The 19,173-nt window shown below is 44.4% G+C and overlaps 1 protein-coding gene and 1 non-coding gene across 5 annotated transcripts in view; one reads left to right on the plus strand and one right to left on the minus strand.

The window, feature by feature from the left end:
* LOC124794736 (protein TANC2) overlaps positions 1-19,173 on the minus strand; it is a 653,277-nt gene that overhangs the window by 180,061 nt on the left and 454,043 nt on the right. The window lies entirely within an intron of this gene.
* On the plus strand, positions 2,755-2,838 carry Trnas-gga. Its single transcript is given in 2 exon segments — positions 2,755-2,794; positions 2,804-2,838. It is a non-coding gene; the product is annotated as a tRNA-Ser (tRNA).

Here is a 19,173-nt window from a genome sequence, read left to right on the forward strand (position 1 = left end):
CAATATGGTTCAAATGGCTCTAAGCACTATGGGACTTAACATCTGTCATCAGTCCCCTAGTCTTAGACCTAACTAACCTAAGACATCACACATATCCATGCCCGAGGCAGGATTCGAACCTGAGACCGTAGCAGCACCGCGGTACCGACTGAAGCGCTTAGAACCGCTCGGCCACAGCGGCCGGCCATCCTGTCAATAATACGATCAAATACTGTTGCACTAAAGACTTGGCAGAGACTACAAATGAATGTGAAATAGCTGAATAATGTGTCTATGAAAACGAACTGTTATTTATGGAATGACGCAGTATATTCTGACGCAAGTTAGCTAAGAACAAAATTTATCGCCTGCTGATGGAGCAAGAACCCTGGAACCGGTTGTAATGATGTATATGGTACCAAAATGACTATCAACGGTCCATTATACACTGAAGCGACAAAGAAACCGGTATGGGCTTGCGTATTCGAATAGAGAGATTTGTAAACAGGCAGAATACGGCGATACGGTCGGCAACTCCAATGTAAGACAACAAGTCTCTGGCGCAGTTGTTAGATTGGTCACTGCTGCTACAATGGCAGGTTATCAATACATAAGTAAGTCTGAACGTGGTGTTATAGTCGGCGCACGAGCGATGGGGCACAGCATCTCCGAGGCAGCGGTGAAGTGTTGTTTTCCCGTACGACCATTTCACAAGTATACCGTGAATATCAGGAATCCGGTAAAACATCAAATCTCCGATATCGCTACGGCCGGAATAAAGATCTTGCAAGAACGGGACTAACGGCGACTGAAGAGAATCGTTCAACGTGACAGAAGTGCAACCTTTCCGCAAATTGCTGCAGATCTCAGTGCTGGGCCATGAACAAGTGTCAGCGTGCCAACCATTCAACGAAACAGCATCGATATGGGGTTTTGGAGCCGAAGGCTCACTCGTGTACCTTTGATGACTGCACGACAGAAAGCTTTACGCCTCGCCTGGGCCCGTCAACACTGACATTGGACTGTTGATGACTGGAAACATGTTGCCTAGTCAGACGAGTCTCGTTTCATATTGTATAGAGGAGATGGACGTGTATGGGTATGGAGACAACCTTATAAAACCATGGACCCTAGATGTCAGCAGGGGACTCTTCAAGCTGGTATAGGGTCTGTAATGGTGTGGGGCGTGTGCACTTGGAGTGATATGGGACCCCTGATACGACTAGATACGACTGACAGGTGACATGTACACAAGCATCCTGTCTAATCACTTGCATTCAATCATGTCCATTGTGCATTGCAGCAGGACAATGCGACACCCCACACGTCCAGAATTGCTAGAGAGTGGCTCCAGGAACACTCTTTTGAGATTAAACCCTTCCGCTGGCCAACAGACTCTTCAGACATGAAAATTGTAGAGCATATCTGGGATGCCTGAAGAGATCTTCACCCCCTCGTACTCTTACGGATTTATGGAGAGCCCTGTAGGATTCGTTGTGTCAGTTCCCTCGAGCACTACTTCAGACAATAGAAAAGTCCATGCCACGTCGTGTTGAGGCACTTCTGCGTGCTCGCCGAGGCCCTATACGTCCGTAGGCAGGTGTACCAGTTTATTTGGCTCTTCAGTGATTTTATTTATATTTCATAGCGTCGGATGCTGCCGAAACATAATACGGGACGTATATTGAAACACGGACTGGCGGCAGTGTTTTCATTCTTAGTTACAGCTTTTTGTAAAATTAATTCAACTAGGCCGAGGGTGCACGACATTTCGGCACAAGGCCCGTTTCTGCTGAAATGATGGACGCCTCCTCTGACGCGGGAGAGACGTCACCAACCCGCGCGCGAGCTCCTGGCGTGGGGCAGTCAGCGCTTTATTTTCATGCAGCCAGCGCCTCGGGTCCATTCGTGGGTTTTAATGTGAGCACGGGGGAGTGGGCGGCGAGCGGAACCCGGACAGGACAGCGGAGCTGCGGCTGGTGGGTGGCTCGCACTTTACGACCTGTCCCCGCGGCGGCGGAACAAATCTCGCCTCCAGGCGACGACCAACTGGTCGCGCAACTCACACAGAGTCCAGCGGAAGGGCGTCGAACGGTAACTAATGGAAATGCTGTTCTGCCGTTCACATCCATTCAATAATACTTTTTTTTTCCTTTGGAGTGGAATATACGAGCATTTCGGAATAGTCGGGTAAGATATTAGTCATCCCCTTAAAGAAGTACACATGTCGCTCTGAAGCGCTTCAGATGATGTACAATTGGTACCAGACGGTCGTGTAAGTAGTGTTAGTGAAGCGGAGTATATATGCGAGGCAGTGTTATGGAATTAGTGCAGTAAGATGGTCCGACTAGGAGATCAGACGGAGTGGCAGGAAGAAGCTATCGTGATTGGACATATCCGTGGCCACATCGTGAATGACGTTCCCCAATTTGTCGGCGAATAAACACCGACTGTCCAACGTGTCTATGAATGGCGTTCAGTAAGTAACACCAATTGTCGTTGCAAAGATACAGACGAGGCGGAGTATTCCCGCTTCAGCGCCTACAGTTCCAGCAAGTTCCGATAGGTGGCGGCGGTGTACGTAGCTACACAATATCGTCTATAAGGGAGGCGCGCTCGAAGCAGAGCAGTTACTGAATTTCTTTTGGCGGAAAACCAGAACATCGCAGGTATCATAGGTGCTTGCAGACTGTCTCAGCAGATTAGGCAGTGAACAAAAGCACGGTGAGTCGTTGGCCGAGGCATTTGTCATCATATCAACAAGGTCTCGCGCCAGCCGGAGTGGCCGAGCGGTTCTAGGCGCTACAGTCTGGAACTGAGCGACCACTGCGGTCGCAGGTTCGAATCCTGCCTCTGGCATGGATGTGTGTGATGTTCTTAAGTTCGTTAGTTTTAAGTAGTTCTAAGTTCTAGGGGACTGATGACCTCAGATGTTAAGTCCCATAGTGCTCAGAGCCATTTGAACCATTTCTTGAACAAGGTCGCGCAAACATGTCTGATCTCCCGCGTGCCGGTTGTTCGCACGCAGCTGTGACTCCTGCAGTGTTAGAACGTGCGGACACTCTCATTCGAGGTGATCGATGGATCACAATCAAACACCTCGCTACTCGACTGGATGTCTCTGTTGGTAGTGCTGACACATTCGTCCACCATTTGGGGTACTCAAAGGTGTGTGCCCACCCAGTTCCTCGCCGCCTAACAGAAGACTATAAAGTGCAACCAAGGACCATCTATGCAGAATTGCTGATGTGACTATTTTTGTCGGACACCGTCACACGCGATGAAACAGGGATTCATCACTTCGAACAGGAAACAAAATGGCAAATCCATGAAGTGGCGCCACACTAACTCTTCGAAGATAATGTTCAAAGCCACACCCTCAGCCGGGAAAGTTATAGGACCGCCTTCTGTGACTGAAGGTGTTATCCTGTTCGACGTCCTCCCTCATGGTGCAAAGGTCAACTCTGAAGTGTATTGTGCTATCCTAATGAAAGTGAAGAAACTACTTCAACGTGTTCGTCGTTACAAAAACGGAAACGAAGTTCTCCTTCCCCATGACAACGCTGGGCTTCGCACAATGCGCAACCGAGAGAAGCTCACAGAACTTCATTGGACTGTTCTTTCTCATCCACCCTACAGGGCGAACCTCGCACCTTCCGACTGCCATCCGTTTGGCGCAATGAAGGATGCACTCCGCGGGAAGCAGTACGTGGATGATGGGAGGTTGCTGATGCAGCACGACGTTGGATCCGACGTCAACCAGCAGAGTGGTAGCACGCGGGCACACAGGCCGCCCCGGGACGGTGGCTCAAGACCATCGCATTGAAAGGAGATTAAGTTGAAAAGTACGGTTTTGTAGCCAAAAGGCTGGGGAATAATGTGGTACATTGCAATTCTGAACAAAAACCCGCCAGGGTAGCCGAGAGCGCTACCACGCTGCTTCCTGGACTCGGGTAGGGGCGCCGGCCCCGGATCGAATCCGCCCGGCGTATTAACGACGAGGGCCTGTATGCCGGCCAGCCTGGATGTGGTTTTTAGGCGTTTTTCCACATTCGGCTAGGTGAATACCGGGCTGGTCCCGCAGTTCCGCCTCAGTTACACGACTCACAGACATTTGAAAACGTTCGCACTATTTCATGACTTACACTAGACGCAGACAGCTGGGGTTCGGGGTAGCGGCAGCAAGGGCATCCGGCCACCCACTGCAATTAACACTGCCAAATTCGTCATAACAAAGCCGACCCCGCGTTGGAGCGGGACGAAGGCCCGAGAAAGAAAGAAAGAAAGAAAGAAATTGCAATTCTGAACAAAACGAACCAGCTTTCAGAAAAAAATGCGTTGTATTAGTTATTGAACGCCTCCTGTACAAGCAATTATGTGTTACTCGCAGTCATGTACACGGCAGTTGTAAGAAGATCTTAACCTCGTTACTGATAATTTCGAATCCGACCAGAATTACTGTTGTCAATGAATGGAGGTCCATATCCAGCAGTTTCCGGGCGAAGGAAACTGTATGAAATGGACATTTGGAGTCTGGTACTTCGCAAAATTCCGCTGTTCGTTGAGGCACATACAGCTGCATGTCTCAGCTGGGCACTGCAACACCTACACTGGACAGTAGCTGACTGGACAGGTGTAATGTGGTCTGACGACCCACGATTTGGCCTCTTCTCAAAAATGGGGGCCGAGTACTTCGAAGGACCAATGAGTCGTTTAAGCCGCAATGTATGGGGGAATGCATTTCAGGCCAGAGGTTATTCCTTTTTCGTACCATAACTTGCGCCCCTTCATGCAGATTACAGCGAATGTGAACCGGGATGTTTATTTCAGTTTCGATAACCGGATATTACCCTACATCTTTACGACGAGTATGCTGTGGATACACGCGTCTGCCAAGCTGACAACAGCCGTGTCCGCAGACTGCACACATACGTTGCCCTATTGTCTCAGGCATCTTGTCTCACGTTGACTGGCTCACTAAATCATCCGATCTGAATGTCGAAGAAAGTGTCTGGGATTACCTGGATCAGTGGGTGAAGCGTACAAATCAGTATGATTAGTAGGTGGCTTCACATGGATATGACGTACATGAACAAAACTGTAAACGTAAGTCCATCTTGCGATTATGCAGTATCGGGCTGCGGCTGATCGATGAATTGTAAAAACAGTATTCCAACATTTGTTATTTTTATAGCTTTTTATTTAGGTTACCAGTTTTGACTCCTCAGTAGAGTTATCTTCAGGCTCTGTGACATGAACGACAAGAAGCATTCAGTCGTACAAGTATACTACAGGGAACCAAAATTTGCGTCCGGTTTCTGTGGAAGACTTCACGAGCATTGTGTGCTCTTCAGACATGTAAGAAAAACTGTATTTTGGTCCCTCTTTCTCGCCAAATTTAGGACATTAGTAAAGTTAGAGCCGGCGTACACGGTACTGGCTGTCTCGTGCTTGTGATTAATTTTTTCCGTTGTGCTTGTGTTCATAATTTCTGACCACACTTATCGATCCACTTATGTCACTGCTACTAGTGACGGATCACCCGGTACTTTCAGATCAGATAAGTGTCGGAATATAAATCAGTAGGGAAGTTGTGTACTCGTCACTATAAGGACGGGAACCAAAGCCAGCCCACCCTGTTACTAGCACAGCTTGGTGTAAACAACCTCTTCTGCAACTACATTATTTCTCTTCCTTAAAATCGAGTAAGTTTGAAAGTTCCGGTAAGATTCTCTGTTCCAGTCATTATACATTCACGATCTTTAGCCTAAGTCGCCGTGCTACAGTACTGTTCGCTCGTATGCTCGTACAATTTCTGATGAGGATACATCTCGTCCAACGAAAGTTACAAAACAGGAATTTAAGGGATTTATATTCCTTGGGGTATATATATATATATATATATATATATATATATATATATATATATATATATATATATATGTGTGTGTGTGTGTGTGTGTATGTGTGTGTGAGAGAGAGAGTATGTAGGTTTTGGTACGAATCACCAACTTTCCACCTATTCCAGTTGGCATCAGCTAAATACGGAATGAACGACTACGGATTTTTGAATGTCTCCGGTAGTCATCAGTGGTGACGCTAAATTCGCATCAACACTAGTATCCCTTCCTCCTACTCTCCAAATCATGCGAGACGATTTGCTGCCCGTACATGTAGGACTAACGCCGGTATTACACTATCAAATTTCTTTGACAAAGATTTGATCAAAGATGTGATCAAATATTCGTCGAATACATTTGGCAAAGATCTTTGACGTGGCGCTAAAAAGGGGTATTACACTGTCATCATATTTTTCGTCAAAGTTCAAGATGGCTGACAACAACTTGTTACTAACCGCAGCAGCTGCATGTACCACAATTGCACTGTGCGCACAAGCGGAAGAGAAGCGGTGGGGGTGGCGGGGTGGAGGGGGGAGAGGAGGAAACGTACCTGGGTGATGTCGTGGGTTTTACGACGACACGATAAAAGCATTCAACAAAACTTGTTATGTGAGCTTATAGAGGAGGACGTCAAGTCGTATATCAATTGCTTAAGAATTAATGAGCATACATTTCTGTATGTGCTCAGTGAAGTGTATCCTTATATCACAAAGCATAGTATTCACTTCAGAACTGCTATATCTGCAGAAGACAGGCTCACTGCAACACTCCGATTCCTTGCTACAAGAGAAAGGTTAGGTTAGGTTAGGTTAGGTCAGGTCTCCAATCTTCTTAATCTATTTTTGTATTCAGGGTGCCTCACGTTGTAAAGCGCCCCATCAGCTTCATTCATCTTTTTTTAATTTTGTAGTTGTCGGTACACACCAATTGTATATACCGACATTGTTTATAAAAACACTACAGATGACAGAACGCTGCAGCGATGCTAGCGCTCCACGTGGTAACATGTCACATTGCAGTGAACAGAAGACAAGCGACTTCTTTGATCAAATGTTCAGCGAGGCCCTAGATTTGATCAAATATTTGACGATATTTGACAAAGTTCCCTATTACACCATCAAGTTTCTTTGACAAAGATATTTGACAAAGATATTGGACAAAGAAATTTGATAGTGTAATACTGACCTAAGTGCAGTCAACTGTTCTTCATAAATTCCATCTTAGTCTGGTAGCTACACCTAAAGAAAATTCAGTACCTGGGCCTGACATACGTTGCTTTTCTATTTGTCTCTCTCTAACGCACTGGATGACCTCACGGTTCTAGGCTTTAGGAAACAGCGTGGTAACAGCCAGAATGTTAACTTCGGACAGCCAGAATGTTAACTTCAGAGAGTCCTGTATGGCAAGTACGATGTAGTCAAGGTGATAAATAAATGTTGGTGGGTTCTGTGTGACATCCAGGAACTTATGCATCACAGCGGGGGACATGGGGCGCTGGGAGTAGCATCCGCCGGCAAAGTAGCAGCGTGCACTTGCTAGGATGGTGATCGCATCGTCTGCTGTGCAAATACGGGAGGGTGATGGAGAGAGCCGGTATGGTGAGCGTGAGAACGCAGCGGACACCCGGCGGCAGGCTCCGTGGGAAACGCACGTGGGCAGCGGCTAGCTCTGGAAGACTCCAGCATCTCGCGCTAGGCCCGCCTGGTCCAGCCCAGCGGATGGACACGGCACCCGAGAGCGGAGGAAATCCGCGCGACCTCCATCAACGAGGAAACAGCTCTCATTCTGACTGCAATGTAGGGTTAGAATCTATGTGCCAAAAATAAAGTACAGGATATGGTCAAAAGTTTTCAGACATTATCACCGAATGCGGTTTGCATGACGTCAGTTTGGGCACCCGAGGACGTATGAGCTTAGGCACTGACGTCAACATAATAGACGTTTTCTCTGTCAAAATTTGGAGAGGTCTGGGCCTGAGCACGAGAATGCCAAGATGTCTTGGCCTACAAGTTTGGTCAGTCCGGCAGGCATATTCTGCGACAAATGTGTTAAGAATGGCTAGGTCCACTGTCTGAGATGCTACAGTAAAGCCGAGACGTCAGAGAGGACCTAAATCAAATCTTCGCTCTAGTAGGCCTGAGAAATTTACTGACAAAGATGACGAATTATTAAACTATTGTTATTCATATATTGTAAAAAATCATTTGGTTGCGAGAGAAGAAGTAAATTATGGGAAACAACGTAAGTTTAAAGTGTCTTAGAAATATTTTATTAAAATAATTTAAATCCCTTATATGAATCAGCCAGTAAAAATTCAGAAACGGCAAACCAATAGCAATAACAAAGTGGTCTTAAATCTGGGAATAAAATAAAGTTGCCCAATATGATCATTACCATTTAAGACACACATAGTCGTGGTCACATAGGAGTAGAAAAGGCACTGTCAAAAAACCATAAAATTGAGAATGTAATTTTAAATTCCATTTTATTTGTAGATGGGCAGTGTTTGTGCAGCTATTCATAAGACGACCGGCGATTAGCTACCAATAAGCTGGAAAATATAGTCAAAATTTTAGCCTGAAAGGTATCTGTGAGAAAACCAAGGCTATGTGTTTCCAGGGGAAATCATATTCAGGTCTAACATACCTATAAATGCTTAAACTGTTACCACGAGTGAAGGGAGATTAACAATCAAACAAAAAAAAAAATCGAACATGTGTGGTACAATTAACAGGACATTAAGGGGGAAATCCAGAAATTAACAGCCGGCCGGAGTGGCCGTGCGGTTCTAAGCGCTACAGTCTGGAGCCGAGCGACCGTTACGGTCGCAGGTTCGAATCCTGCCTCGGGCGTGGATGTGTGTGACGTCCTTAGGTTAGATGGGTTTAATTAGTTCTAAGTTCTAGACGACTGATGACCTCAGAAGTTAAGTCATATAGTGCTCAGAGCCAGAAATTAACACCATTAAGCAACGTAAGGTTGTGCCAGCCAGAGTATTAACGTCAGCGGTGAAACCTCATCGATGACACAGTGGTTCCGAGGTACGATTTTTCAGATGTGTCGTAGTCAACAAACTCGTGGACAAAGAAAGAAATAATTATATGCGAAAGGAACTGAGCATTTTTAAACGGAATAAACAATAAAAATGGAAAGAAAACATTTGAAAGAACGGATAATACAAGAATTTTAATAGTCTCGTTGGAGTAAAACCAATTGTATTCAATAAAGAAGGAACAGGCAGCAGGTTTAATCCTTGACTATCAATGACGTGCTTCTCACATGCTGCAGAGAATTTTGTTGCAGCTGAGAGATATGAGTGGAGTAGCGATCCCTTGTGAAGCGGTTTCGTTCGGTTTTCTTGATGACGCTGCTGCCAAAAAGGCACTGAGCACAAGAATAAATGCGCGGTCTCGCGTCGCGGCCATTAGTCTATGGCGCAGAGGTGGAAGGGTTTGCGGTGAGTCTCAGCAAATGACCTTGCACTCAGAGAAGTATGCGTCGGCGCGACATGTGTCTGGTGAAAGGCAATTACTCGAGATGTTGCGCTGACAGTGAAATTCGGTGAAGATCTGATGCAACGTACCCCGGTTTGGTCTCAGGCCATTAGTGTAGGTAAACAGGAAACGTCGTTCTTCAAATACTCTTGCCACAATAGCCTGCACAGTTCGGCAAGGCACCTTCTTCCAAGTTCGAGACGTTGTTTGCCAGTTGACATTGGGGTCTTAGTCACCAACGATGATCCCATAACGATGAATACTGACGCGCATTAACAATTGCTTTGTGATAAGTGTAAACAATACACGTGACAGTGGAATACGGTACTGTAGTGACGCAATCTGCTACATAAAAGCTGCTCATTTATTGACGTCTCTGTTTTATTTGCATGCACATCTAGGTAAGAGTGAGAAATTAGAGTCTCATTCACATTTGGGGTTCCTTGGACCACCGTGACTTAATTTTGTGCCCCCCGTTGGTCTGTATCTTTTCAATCCAATACGTCCTTATTATGGAACTGACTTTTTTCTACATTTCTTTTCGAGTTTCATATTAACCAGACGTTAATTTGAAAATTTACCAACGCAAAATCAAAGTGATCGAATTTTCGAGGATACAAGCATAGGAGTACAAAAGTTTACAGTAAGCAAAGGAACAAACACACACGCACACACACGCACACACACGCACACACACACAAACGCGCGATAGAACACTGTGTCTCATGATCACTACACGATTCCTGCTGAACAGAAAGTGTCGCACTGTGCAGTACTGTAGCATTAGTGGAGCTGACGGATATATGAAACCAAAAACGTTCCGAAAATATGCACAGTAATAAGTAATAGCTGCCATTTTTTTTCATATGGTTTGATACCACAACGAGCCGCTACGACTTCCTTTCCTGTGCCAACCTCACCTCAGAGCACACCCAACATCGTCAATCACTTGTTCGATGTATCCCAAGCTCTGTCTTCCGGTACAGTTTTTACCATCTACCACTCTCTCAAGTACCGTAAATGTTATTCCTTGACGTCCTATCATACTGCCATTTTTCTTGTCAATGTTTCCCACTTCCTCACATTCACTAGCAATGTCATCAGCGATGCTTTCACCATGAATGTTAATCCCACTCTTGAACTTTTCTTTAAATTCTTCTTCGAAATATAAATTGAACGGCAGGGGTGAAAGACTGCATCCCTTTCTTACATTCTTTATAAATCGAACACTTCGTTCTTGGTTTTCGATTCTTATTTTTATCTCTCGCTTCTGGTATATATTGTATATTATCCGCCTTACTCTATAATGTACACAAAAATGGTTCAAATGGCCCTGAGCACTAAGGGACTTAACAGCTGAGGTCATCAGTCCCCTAGAACTTAGAACTACTTAAACGTAACCAACCTAAGGACATCACACACATCCATGCCCGAGGCAGGATTCGAACCTGCGACCGTAGCAGTCGCGCGGTTCCGGACTGCGCGCCTAGAACCGCGAGACCACCGCGGCCGGCATAACGTACACCTATTTTCCTGAGAAAACTCTGGCATACGTGGACAACATAGAAAAATGTTTCCGAAAGAGATACAGTAACACGAAAAAAATGTGTGGAACTGTTAGAAGTGTCAAATTACATAAGATAGACAAACGTAGAATTACGAGTGCAATCGCTAAGGACAGTTATATAAACGTAAGTTGCAGTAGCCGGTTATGGAAAAATCTTGTAGCCACACAAACAGCAAATCCCTTTGTCGCATATGGAACGAAATGGAAAAATAGGTTACATTCCAAAGATGGTGCTTTACAAAACGGGTTCAATGTTGCGTTGAGAAAAAAATAGTAAGTTTACTTTTTCCAGTTATCATTCGTTCCACTGGTTTGATGATTCCCTTAATCTGTTGCGTTGAGAAAAAAAATAGTAAGTTTACTTTTTCCAGTTATCATTCATTCCACTGGTTTGATGATTCACTTAATCTCTCGCTGTCTTGTGTCGCTCTTTTCATAGTTCAAATGGCTCTGAGCGCTATGGGACTTAACTTCTGAGGTCATCAGTCCCCTAGAACTTAGAACTACTTAAACCTAACTAACCTAAGGACATCACACACATCCATGCCCGAGGCAGGATTCGAACCTGCGACAGTAGCGGTCGCGTGGTTCCAGACTGTAGCGCCTAGAACCGCTCGACCACCCCGGCCGGCACTCTTTTCATCTCTACGCATTTGCTACACCTAAAGTCCTCACTAATCTGTTTTATACATTCTAATCTTGTGTATTCTACAATTTTCCTGTCTCTCTTCCTTACAGTGAAAGTCGCTCTAACTTGTCCATTTTAGGCAGTTTTCCATAGACTATTCCGAACTTATTCGTTCTCGTACTTCTAAAATTTTAGCATCCTTTTCTTAATCATCATTCCAAATGTTTCTATTTGATTCTTCTCTGGTTTCCCATAATTCACATTACACTGCCATACTATTTTGTGATACAGATATAAAATTTTCCCAACTTTCTTCCCACATGTCCCGCCAATGCTTGAGAGCTGAAGAGGTATTCTATTGAACAAGGCTGTTTTCGTCCATCCTAATCCGCTTTTGGTGTCTACCTTACGTGAACTATTTTGTATAATCTAGCGTCCTAGTACACTTCTTATACTGTTTCTTGTCCAGCTTTGTTAAATATGCTGCCATTCTTCTGTCTCTGTTCATCGCTGGCGCTTATGCTTTGTTTATCCCTAATTCTCAATCCTAAGTATTCCATTCATCATATACCATATTTACTCGTGGAACAGTGACAAAGCTGTCGAGAGTAAATATATTTAACTCTGAATGGCGTTGTAACTCCCTCGACTCTTTCTCTCAGGCGCGTGGCACGCCATTCACCAGTCTTCCTTGCCAAGGTCTCATCGGCTAGTCAGAGCGCTTAAATTACCAGCCATAAATGCCAGGAAGGTATGGAAAACAGCAGGAGCTTGCCAGGTGCCCCGAGAGGAATGTTCGAAGCAAGGTTGACGAGTTGACTATGACGATAAGCGCTAAGGAAAGACGCGCCGAGGCCGCCTACTGGGGAAGGAGTCCAGAAACACAGAGATTGGGGCTGATAGCTATTTTATCACCGTGTCCTTAAATGAGGCCGACAAGCACACACCGTTCAGTGGCCGTCTCTGTTCTGTACGAGTCGCATTCCGTAACTCACTGGCTTTTTCAGGCGACAGAGTGTGACCTTTTATTGTGAAACTGACTTTCTCTGCCTTTCATCAGCTACGTGGAGCAGTTTCTCTGGAAGCCGTCGTCAAAAAGGGGTGTGGCTGCCATTTCGTATTAGGATGTTATCTAAAACAAATCTATTTGAACGTTGTAGTCCTTGAATTGAGTTATGGCTCAATAAAGCATCGGACATACGAGGTAAATAAACATTATAGTAGTTGGAGATCTCTTATCATTCCACTGCAGTAACCTTGTAGGGTACTAGTTACTGCACTGCTCGAGATATGAAAATGTTTGTTAATAATACAGTGGCGAAAGAACGAGTTGTAGTTTGCAGGTGCGCGTTGTAAATGCTATTAAATAAGTAGCAGCTTATGAACTTTTTGAAGAATATTGGGGCAATTATTTAACACCTAGTTTAGTTTAAGAATGAAGCAAAAGCAAAACCTGCGTGGATAGCCGAGCGTTTTAAAACGACTACGGAGAGGTGTGCCGGCCCCGGATCGAATCCGCTTGGTGGTTTAACAACATAGGTCGGTATAAAATTAGTAAAGACGAGTCATGATCGCACAGCTATTACGAATATATAATTGATGACTTAATAACAGTTGCTATGGAAACAGCATCCTCGTAATGCCATCTGTTCCCTCCAGAGATAATTCTGGTTAAGCTATCACGTTGGCTCATTATGCAATGTCCATAAAACTGGTTTTAACTTTTACGAAGTCCACAGGATACAGAAATTTCAGTTTTTTTAGCTGTTTACAGTTAATTTTATGTACATTTTTTAAAAAAAACTGACGTTCAAATCTTAACATATGACATGTCAATCACTTCCCACTGGCTGACATTGACGCCATGCGGCTCATGCGCATCATCTTCCACTCTATTTAACCCGTGGCTGCTCAGCGATCAAATGGTTCAAATGGCTCTGAGCACTATGGGACTTAACATCTAAGGTCATCAGTCCCCTAGAACTTAGAACTACTTAAACCTAACTAACCTAAGGACATCACAAACATCGATGCCCGAGGCAGGATTCGAACCTACGACCGTAGCGGTCGCGCGGTTCCAAACTGTAGCGTCCAGAACCGCTCGGCCACCCCGGCCGGCCTCAGCGATCAGCAGCAGAGCTTTGCGACTGGGGTCTGCGTAGCTTTTCCAGCCGTCCTCATCGTCAGCTAGATGAGTAAGGAGGATACATCATTTTAACGTATATTCCTTTCAATGTTTTCCGATTTCCCTATGTAAATCAGCACTTTTTTATCTTTACAGTGCATTATCTGAAGTTGGCCTGGAACTAGAGGCTGAAACTGGTAAAATTGTGCGATCAAGACTGTTTTTTACTAATTTTACTTTAATAACAGATCCTGTTCCCAATAATACTATCTTATGAAGGTCGGTGTGCCGGCTAACGAGGATGTGATTTTTAGGCGTCTTCCCAAATCCTGTACGCAGCTCGTGGTCTCGCGGTAGCGTTCTCGCTTCCCGAGTACGGGGTCCCGGGTTCGATTCCCGGCGGGGTCACGGATTTTCACCTGCCTCGAGATGAGTCTTCATCATAATCATCATTCATCCCCATTACGGTCGGAGGAAGCCAATGGCAAACCACCGCCGCTAGGACCTTGCCTAGTACAGCGGTGACGGTCTCCGGCATCGTCTCCTACGCTCTGTCAAGCAGTATGGGACTTCATCATCATCCCAAATCCTACTGGATGAATATCGGACTAATATCCAAGTCCCGCCTCAGTTACACGATTCGCAAACATTTAGAAAACTTCCGCTCATTTTCACATGGATAACACTACACGCAGAGTGTTTGGGGGTGCACGTATTCCGTCCATGGTGTAACGGGATGGCGACTGGGTGGATTGTCGGCCACTCCTTAAATTTCTGTTGGTCCATCATTGACAGGCGACATCGGTTGGTGAAGGAATTATCAATGTCAATGAAAGCCACCAAAAGCCGTGTAACTTAAGATGTTATTTTATTTTATTTTATTTTGAGGCCACCAGTTTCAGGCCCCATACGCATGTTTCCAAATAAACGAAAATGCCATGTATAGCCATGAATCTCTGGATGTCGTGAATTCAATCGTTATACTAGCGCTTCATTCGAGCTGCTAAAGTTGCTATCAAGTCTTAGAATGAAGCACTAGTGTAACGATTCAATTCATGACATTTAGAGATTTATGGCTCTATGTGACACATTTTTGCTTATTTGGAGAGATGAATATGGGGCCTGAAAACAGCGCAGTGAAATGCTGAAACTGGTTAAAATAGCATCTTAAGTTACACGGCTATTGGTGAATTTCACTGACATTGACAATTACTCCTTAAATTAGCCATCCCATATGCGTCAATGGAACCGCGCGACCGCTACGGTCGCAGGTTCGAATCCTGCCTCGGGCATGGATGTGTGTGATGTCCTTAGGTTAGTTAGGTTTAAGTAGTTCTAAGTTCTAGGGGACTGATGACCTTAGAAGTTAAGTCCCATAGTGCTCAGAGCCATTTTGAACCATACCGATCCTGCGCAAATGCGGGATAAATCTACAAGAAAAAGAAGAAGAATGAAGTCAAAGAAAGCCATTTGCACTATGTTGCATAACCGGAATAAAAGAATTCTACAGATTGGAAGCTGAGGAGCCATACAGGCAGAGCAGCGCGGCCTTCAATAAGAACTTAATGAAACGCAGACGTTACTCTTTCGAATTTACGTATCTTCTTTGACCACGTCATTCTCAAGTTTTCTTTAAACTTGTAAAGAAACGGATAAAATAAGAAAAGGGTTTTAGGGAATATAAGAGGTAGTAAAGGGGATCTCACATGGAGTTAAAACCCCCATACGACGACACCGATTTAAGATTCCACGTTTTACCTAAATCACTTTGAGCGAACGATATGTTCAAAAAGGCAGCAGCCGATTCCTACTCCATGTTCTCCACTGAAGCGGAAAGAAACTGGTATAGGCATGCGTACTCAAATACAGAGATCTGTAAACAGGCAGAATACGCCGCTGCCGTCGGCAACACCTATATAAGACAACAGGTATCTGGTGCAGCTGTTAGATCGGTTACTGCTGCTACAATGGCAGGTTAAAAAGATTTAATTGAGTTTCGATGTGGTGTTACAGTCGGCGCACAAGCGATGGGACACCGAATCTCCTAGGTAGAGATTAAGAGAGGATTTTCCCGTACGACCATTTCACGAGTATATCGTGAATATCAGGAATCCGGTAAAACATAAAATCTGCGACGTCGCTGCGGCCGGAAAAAGATGCTGCAAGAAAGGGACAACGACGACTGAGGGAATCGTTCAACGTAATAGAACGGCAAACCTTTCGCAAATTGCTGCAGATTTCAATGCTGGCCATCAACAAGAGTCAGTGTGCGAACCATTCAACAAAACATCATCAACATTGGCTTTCGGAGCCAATGCCCACGCGTCTATCTTTGATGACTGCACGACACAAAGCTTTACGCTTCGCCCGGACCCGTCAAAACCGACATTGGACTGTTGGACTGTTGATGACTACAAACATGTTGCCTGGTCCGATGAGTTTTGTTTCAAATTGTATCGAGCGGATGGAGACAACGTCAGGAATCCATGGACCCTACATATCAGCAGGGGAAGGTTCAAGCTGTCGGAGGCGCTGTAATGGCGTGGGACATGTGCAGACGATACGTCGAGATACGACTCTGAGAGGTGACACGTACGTAAGCATCCTGTCTGACCACCTGCATCCATTCATGTCCATTGAGCATTCCGACGGACCTGGGCAATTCCAGCCGGACAATGCGACACCTCACACGTACAGAATTACTACAGAGTGGCTACAGGAACACTCTTCTGGGTTTACACTTCCGCTGGCCACCGAACTCCCCACACATGAACATTATTGAACATACCTGGAATGCCTTGCAACATGCTGTTCAGAAGAGATCTCCACCCCCTCATACTCTTACGGATTTATGGGCAACCCTGCAGGATTCATGGTGTCAGTTCTCTCCAGCACTACTTCAGACATTAGTCGAGTCCACGCCACGTCATGTTGCGGCACTTCTACGAGCTCGCGGGGGCCTACACGATATTAGGCAGGTGTACCAGTTTCTTTGCCTCTTTAGTGTATTTGTCCTTGCTGGAGATCCGCTCCCAATGACCTCGACTTTGACTGGACGCTACATTCTGAACTTGGTGCCCTACTGAATGGGAAACACAGACTTCTTTTTATTTTTAATTTCATTGTGGCGTAACTTTGGGAGGCACAAACAGCGCGAGGGTGAGCTGTTGACGCCGCAGCCTCGCTGGGACTGCCAGTCCCGCCAAGTGAGGGCCGTGTCGCTGAGCAACGCGTAAAGACGAAGACGACTCGCCGTGACGCAACGGCGGGGCGGCGCGGATCCGCCCGACACGCGACACCGCCTCTTGCGTCGGCTGCAAAGCGATACTTCCGCCGTCACCACACACGGCCTGTTTACAAAACCCTTTTTTCTGCCTCTACTCCTATCCTTGTCCTCTCCTGCTGAAACGTGCTCAAATATTTGTGCCATATAATCATTTTTGGAGTAGTGATTAGGAGATTAGGAGGTCAGTCCAGTGTGATTCTTTTAAGTAAACGCCACGACTCGTAGCTAACAGTTTTTTTTAAAGACGACATGTTTATTACCTTTGACGTGCATCTTATATTTCACTGTTCACACACTCGACATGTTTCATAACAATTAGGTTATCGTCAGTCATCCAGCCAAAAGAAAAACACGAATGAAAAACGATTGTCAGATACCCTCGATTTACAAACACTCAGTTCTCGCCTATCGGTAACTTACAGGAACAAAAAAACAGTAGTTGTGTAATCACATTTAAGAATGTGTGTATTTAAAATATATGTCTTATTGGAACAGAACTACCAACATTGAAACTTTACAATATGTACGAGTAGACACTTCTGTTCCTTTGGCTCTGGTCTTGATGCTTTCATGTTTCATGAATCGTAACATTATTATTATCAATATCTAGCGACATAAATGGTATAATACTATAACAATGTTTTTCCCAATTTTAGTTACTGTTGACAGCTACAGTAAGCATTTTTCTTAAAAAAAAACTGTATATTTCGTTAAAACATACATGTAGCTGCGGTTACCTGTGACGACATGCTAGACAGTGTAATGTTTACTTTGAGACTTCCAAAAGGTCTGTGATCATTTGATTTCAGCAATTACAGTCAACTAGCAGTTGGCATTATGATGTTCAACGAGTATGTGGTTGATCTATAGCTTATCGCTGTTGAAATGTTGCATATGAGTAATAAATACGCATATTATTGACGAATACATTTCAGCCTTTATAATTAGTGGAATTATTTTACGTAAAATTTCCAGAGATTTAATGTTGTCGGTTCCAGTAATGATGCATATTATCAGTAAGTGTGTTCTGAGATTTGCGGTTCCCAAGATGTCCGCACTCATCAGCAAACATAAATATATTACATGGGATTTCAGGATTTCTAGGCGAATTTCATTGACGAAATCTTTTGGTTTTATCAGTTGTGGTGCTGTTACATCGTTTCGACGAGTTCCCTACTCCTCATCTTCAGGTGAAGTCACGCTTGAGTAGGAAACTCGTCGAAACATTGAGACTTGACGCTAGGGCTCGACTCATAACCCGAGAAGATTTTACCAACAAATAAGTTTTTTCTTCCACGCAAGTTTGTAGTCAGAGAAGAGTACCTGTATCTCATTTTTATTTTTTGTTTTGGAAAGGATGTCTGTTGGTAATAAAATGTTCCTGCGTGTTAACAATAAACCACATTCCTGCGTGTTAACAACAAACCATACGTTGCAGCTTAAAGACAATAAAGATGTCATCTTTTTGAAAAAAAAAATCTCGTAAGTCATCCAGAAACAGATATCTTTCGCTCAAGTAAAGTGGAATAAAACCTTCGAAATACAGAGAACACAAAGAACGAAGTACAGAGGCAGATTAAAAATTTACAATATCTACAAAACTCATGTGGGAGTGCGACGCGAACATCTCGCAGTGTAAGGTTTTAGGACAGCGTGTTTCTTGTTACTTTACACTTCAGAGGAACTTATGACAAACTACTGTACACAGTTTGGGTATAGGAAAACGAAGCAAAGACGAAATCAGCGAACTGTCATTGAGAAGAGTCTTGGGTCTTGATTAACATAAAGTAGGATGGGGATCGTAAAATAAATTATTTCGTCGTTTCGGAGCAACATTATACACTTCGCGGATGTACGGAAGACATCAGAAACGTACAAAGAAAGGGTCTTTTCTCAACAGAAGAGCTTTGCTCGTCTGAAATACTGACAAGGAATTGTGACAAATGATCCCGAATGTGGTTGTCTTGAAGTCAGTATTGTGAAAATTTTAAGTTTCTGATCTGTCTCTTGCCTGTGAAATGATTAATCATGGAAAGGAATTGCGTACGTTTCACCGATTTCGATGATATGTCGCTTTTCTAAGCGAACTGCTGTCCTCTGCATTTGTTGAAATGCCATGTACATCAATCCACTAAGGCTCCAATCATTCATCAAAAAATTAAATGTATTTGAGCATCACGAGTGTCTAGTTTCA

This window comes from Schistocerca piceifrons, chromosome 4 (genome assembly GCF_021461385.2).
Source record: "Schistocerca piceifrons isolate TAMUIC-IGC-003096 chromosome 4, iqSchPice1.1, whole genome shotgun sequence".
NCBI lineage: Eukaryota > Metazoa > Arthropoda > Insecta > Orthoptera > Acrididae > Schistocerca > Schistocerca piceifrons.